We start from the raw sequence: 6,512 nt of genomic DNA on the forward strand, positions 1-6,512 counted from the left end.
CGTTCCAGATGATGAATGACCCCGCCTATTTATAGGCAACCAGATCTGTGCATTTGGCACAGATCTGGACGGCCACCCTAGGGTGGCTCGGCCTTGGCCGAGCCCCTCCGGGTTTTGCGTCCGTCGTTCGGTTGTTTCGGTTCTTGTATCCGCTTCGTCCGTGATTCGGTTATGCGGTTGATTGGTCTGAAATCGATTCGTTGACTTGATTCCTGATTTGGCAGTAAATCTGATTCTGAGCTTGTAAAACTGGGTTCTTCACGGTGGCGATGGAGTGCCTCCCTCGAATGCTCGTGTCGAGTTTGCTCTCCGTTGACGATCCGATGTTTTGCTTCACTGGAGTGATGTCTTCTCCTCACGATTCGACGTTGTGGAGAACTTGCGTGGTAAGTTTGAAACTCTTGATGAGTTGATAACTCTGTGAAAGAGTTGATTTGAACCGAAGATCGGTTAATAAGCCAAGGCTAGAAGAAGCTCTTGTTGCAGATCTCCCAGCTCCAGAAAATGCTCCAAGGATCTCTTCTGCTGCCAAGTCCCAGATCCGAAAATGCCAGCCTTCAATGGTCGATTCAAGCCAAAAAATCGAACCTTTAACTCAGTTGAGTTTACTCGCTTTTATAGGGGATTAAGGGTGGTAACTGCCCCCTTAATCCGCTCTTGAGTGGGCGTGATTTCCTCAGATCGTGGGGAAAACGGTTTTAAAACCGTTCGACTCATATTTGAATGAGTCAAATGCCCAACCTGGCGTTCAGGACCCTAACCTCGCGTCTTAGGATTGAGACGCGAGGTTGGGTGTTGACTGAACATCCAGAACGCGAGTCCCGCTCACGTTTCGCTTGTTGTAACGTGGGTTCGACCATGGCGTTTTGATGTTGTAACGCGGGTTCGACCCTGGCGTTTTGATGTTGTAACGCGGGTTCGACCCTGGCGTTTTGATGTTGTAACGCGGGTTCGACCCTGGCGTTTTGATGTTGTAACGCGGGTTCGACCCTGGCGTTTTACTGTTGACACACGGGTTCGACCCTGGCGTTTTGATGTTGTAACGCGGGTTCGACCCTCGCGTTTATTGTTGACACACGGGGAGGACCTCCGCGTTTTGGTGTTGATACGCGGGTTCGACCCTCGCGTTTTACTGTTGACACACGGGGAGGACCTCCGCGTCTTGTCTTGAAGAGATTATCACCAAGTAATCTCTTTTGTCATAGCGTTGCAAAGATCATTGTCTTGTAATCTTCGTCTTGGCTCCTTGAGAATATGAGAGTCGTCAGATTGTAACTCCCGATATTGATTGTGAAGACTGTTGAACTAGAGCTCTCATCGGTTGTCGTGAAGTTCGTCAAATTGTAACCTTCAGCGATCTACGTGAAAGTCTTCAAATTGTAGCCTTCTGGAAGTCGTCAGATTGTAACTTTCATTATCTGTGTTTGATGGTGGATAAGCTATCTATTATGATTTTTAGACAGCCTACAGTAATATATAACCTTTTATTTTTAATCCTTGTTCCCATGTAACAATCGTTTTTGTAATATATAACCTTTTATTTTGAATCTTGAATATATGACAATCGTTATGCATGTTCTATTCTTATTTTTCTTTTCTATGTTGGATGTATTCTTTACTTAATTTTAGCCATCAAAATACATATGATTAAGTTATTCAACTGAAAAATATAATATATTGTATTTTAATCTCAGAGATATCTATTATGGATCCGGGACTGATGCAGTCCAACGTATTATACCTTCAGATAGATCATCGTTCACACAAGATTAGCTTGGGACAGGTAAAAAATGTTGTATATATATTCCTTATTTTTGCGCTAGTTTTAATTTTTCTCAGTAAATTTTATCAATTTTGATTAATGTGCAGCCCATACCAGAAATCAGCATAGTGGACCATTCCCAGAGTCACTCGGGCTGGGAGATGGAGGATGATTGAGTACTACAGTTGGTAGCTCAAGTCGGATTTTGGGAGTGTTCATCGGTGAGATGTATTAGGCTTGACTGGGCCCTTATCTGTGCACTGATTGAGAGGTGGAGACTAGAGACCAACATCTTTCATATGCATATAGGGGAGTGTACCATTACACTTCAGGACGTAGTCATCATACTTGGGCTCCGCATCGATGGCCCGGTTGTTACGGACACCAATAACCATAATTGGGCCAAAGTATGTGAGAGGCTTCTTTGACAAGTTCCCGATTTGAGGAGTGGTGCGATGAAGCTATCGTCGCTTCGATCGACATTTATGGGAGATATACCAGTTGATGTCACGGATGAGACGATTCAGTATCATACTCGTGCTTATATATTACACATGATAGGGTGTATGTTATTTCCTGATGCGAGCAAAAATCTTGTACATGCACGATGGCTACCACAACTAGAGGATTTTGATGTATGCGGCACTCTATCATGGGGTAGTGCGGTAATTGCATACATTTATAGAGAACTAGGCAGGGTCTCCTTGATGCAGAATAAATAAATCAAGGGATGCATGACATTAATGCAGGTTTGGTCATGGTAACGCATTCATATTGGACGACCTACTTTGTATGTGCATCGCGATCTACAGGGCTAGTTTCCTTTGGGATGCAGGTATAATTATGCACAAATTTTATTCATATTGAATTTGTTCTCATATATTCTTTATGCCAAATAGGTATAACGTGAGGTACTCTAAATACAAAACAGCGACTAGACATATAGAGTTTTACCAAAATGAGCTTGATGGCCTCCAACACCAACACGTAAATATAAAATTCAATTTATTATGAATATTTTAATTTTGTTGTAGATAATGATAAAAGTTTTTTTTTAATTTCAGTTCAAGTAGACGCCCTATTCTCCGCCAGATCTCGATATGCATACTCTTGCACCTAATTATCGAGATAGAGAGCCAGAGTCTCTTTGATATGTTGGGAGATTGTAGAGACGTATGTCCCAAATCGTGTGTTACAGCAATTTCTTCTCTCTCGGCATGTGCCGGATCCTGTTGAGCAAATTGATCGTAAGTGACGGATGACATCGCATCGTACGGACTGGGTCATATTCCGTGTGGCCTACATAGACAGGTGAAATAATAGGTGGAATTTCATACATAATGAGAGAATTCTAGCTGATGGTTATACCACGTATATGCGTTGGTATTGGAATATCACACACAGATGGATAGGACACGACCCATAGCCAGCAGCTGGATATGTAACACGCCCACTGATAGATAGTTACATCCCTAGTGCCATGATCGAGAGAGATTATGTAAGTTTTTAAACTAAATTAAAAGGGTAATTCTTTTTTTATTAAGATATTATTTGTTAAGTTGTGTACATATCGATTAACTCGCAGATCAATGATTTTGATGAGATTGAGGCTGATATAAATGAGCATATCAATGATATTCAGGATCCGACGGTGTTAGGGATCTTCAATAGGATTAGACAGAGAATAGCAAACATGTTTCATAAAAATAATATCGACGAGTTTGAAGGCCGTGAGGACAGGTCACGCCAATTTGGTCAAGTGTACACGTGAAGACGTAGGATAGGTCAAAGGGTAGCGCGTGACGATGGAGCTGACACTTCTCATAGCACAGCGCATGCTGATGGAGCCGGAACTTCTCAGCCTCATACATAACCAGATACTCAGATCATTGAGGCTCATCGGCATAGACAGAGAGGCCGGGAGCGGAGACAGGGGGAAGAGTGATGTGAAGGGGTAATAGAGGGAGAGGAAGGAGAGGACTTTCGGGATGTATGTGAAATTTAACAATATGATTATGAATTTCAAGAACGATATGGTTAGATTATTCAACTTTGTTACTTTTGTGGATCGATTATTGTTTATATATGTGATTTTTGTATGTATTGTTTGATTCATGGTTGAATTTTATGAATATTGTTGTAATTCACTATATATGTGATTTTCATGTGTATTATTTGGTTCATGTATATTGTTGTGAATGAGGTGGAAATTTAATGTATATTATTATGAATGAGGTGGAAATTTCATGTATATTGTTGTGAATGAGGCGGAAATATTCATGTATATTACTGTGAAATTTTTTCATGTATATAAACAACATGCACACATTCTATGCATGTTTTTTGAAACCTGCAACTCCACGGGACTTCAAGTCCCATGGAGTTGCATGCTAAATTCCAGAGAACAATGCTCTCTGCAATATGGCATGAAGCTTCAAGGGACTTGAAGTCCTGTGAAGCTTATAACTTCACGGGACTTCAAGTTCCGTGAAGTTTTGACGCTCCTAATCAAGTTGGTTATGTGGGCTTAACCTTCACGGGACTTTAAGTCCCGTGAAGTTTTTTATGTTTTTTCGCTAAATTCGACCCAGGTTTAGCCAGTTGGTGGCTGAAACTGGGTCGAGTTTGACAAATATTTTCGAAATAGATTATTTTTTACAAATAAGTTTCTAAAGAGGTCTAAAACGAAAATTTGTCCAAAGTTATATCTCTTAAGTTTTAGATCTGGTTGGTCTTTGATTCAGATCTATTATATCTAAAACAATAAATACTGAATTAATTGTAGACGAAACGAAACTATCAACTCGATATCTTATTGGGTTCAGGTCATTTCTGATCCGATAGTCTCTATCAGGTTCAAATTTGGGATCCTTACGGAACTTGGAGCATATATCCATCTGAATCCAACCTGTTAGCAACCGTATTCGTAAGTGTTGACCTAAACATATAATCATATTATTTAATTTAAGAAGAAACTCCCCATCACATTTGTCCGAAGATTTCGACCCAACTTGATGCTTCTTCAAATTTGGCTGTCTGACTTATTGCAAAGGAACACAGTCTTTGTTACGCATGTAGTATTTTCTATAGGTTGACAGCTTCAAATCGCTTATTTTATATATGCTGCACGCAACATATTTTCAATAATTTTAGGTGAAGTTAGAGTATAGCCACAGCATTCCACAAGGAGCCAATAATAAAACAAAGATTTGAGTAAAATGTCTGAAAACACCAGGTCATCCAGGTGTGCGCTTGCTTCATGTTGTATAGTCATGAACCGCCAATCATCAAAAAAATTATCCAGCCTTTCCCCTACCTCTCATTTAGAGAACTGGACAAGTTTCTCGCAAGCTATAAAGAAAGATATGGGGCATTCTGGTGACTGACCAGTACTGAGAGAATAATAAGCTGAGTCAAGCTCCACGACTTGATTCGTACTCTGCAGATATGATTCAGAATGATTCAAGCTCATTTTAGCAAAAGGAAGGAACTCTGCACATCATATCCTTCTCCTTTTATGTCCTCTCACGTCTGCATCCTGCCTCCTCCGCCTTAGCTTGTCCTCTGTTGAGTTTTGTCGTGGTCCGGTTCGTGCGCTGGAGGTTTTTGGATGATCGAATTGGTGTGTCTCCTGATGATTCATGGATATTCGTCGGGGGGTTGATGTCAGGTTGACGGTCAAATATTATTCCTAAGTTTGATGGGTTTTTGGTGGATTGATGATGAAGAGATACAATGCAAGTCGATCGGTCGGTCCAATACCATGTTACGAAGTTCATACTAAAATCATAGCATGTCATGCTTCAATCACCTTAAGTTGTCATGGAAAAATGGATGTTTAGGAAAAATGTTAAAGAATGCAAGTTGTTGAGAGGATTTCTTTTCTATTTTTTATTTTTTTTGTTACAAAAATACTTTTCCTATTAGACATTCATAACCAATCATTAGCTGAAGAATAATTCACAACTCTCCACAAGGGCCAGGGTTAGGGGATATTCCAGATAGCACTGAACTCTCTGTAATCAACACAGAAGATGAGAGAGTAGTACCATCGAAAATCAAGAAGCTTTTGAGTTGGCACATAATTGTAGTAGCAAAAGCTAGCAAAAGAAACAAAGCTATAGCCACTAAACCATGAGCTCAGGCTTGTCTCAAGAGAAAATATTAGTTTCAAAAGTGCACTTATGAGCTTTATTATCTTTTTGCGTTGGTGCATGAATATGGACGGAGGCAAAAAAAAATAAAAAAGGTTAATAATAGATGAACCTTAACAAAGCTAGATGAAGAAAAGGAGTTAGTTTACTCAGAAGTTTGGAGAATCCGCTATTTCTGGTGTCGCACCACAACAAAAGGAAAAAAAAAAAGCGTCTCCATAAAACTGAAAAGTGTTTAGAAAGCTGAATAAAAAGGGAGAGAGAGAATACAATTGATCTAGAAAAACTAGACAAGATGGCTGACTATATATGAAAATCTAGGCATCTTTCATGAGAACATTGAAATTTGTAGAAATTAGGCACTCTAAAACAACAAAAAAAGGAAGCGAGGGATATGCAAGGAGTCACGTGATTTGATCTTCTCCTGTCTTTCCTTCTTCTATGAATCTAGGCTTACATAGCCATGATTTCAAACTTTTGTCGAAAGCAAGATAAAGGAGAATGCAGATCATATCAACATTCTATTTTGTCTCAAGCTCAGATTTTTTTTATCTGTATATCCTTTTCTAGCTCATTGGCTTCCAATCCATAAAACC

This window comes from Asparagus officinalis, chromosome 7, assembly GCF_001876935.1.
Source record: "Asparagus officinalis chromosome 7, Aspof.V1, whole genome shotgun sequence".
NCBI classification, from domain to species: Eukaryota; Viridiplantae; Streptophyta; class Magnoliopsida; order Asparagales; family Asparagaceae; genus Asparagus; species Asparagus officinalis.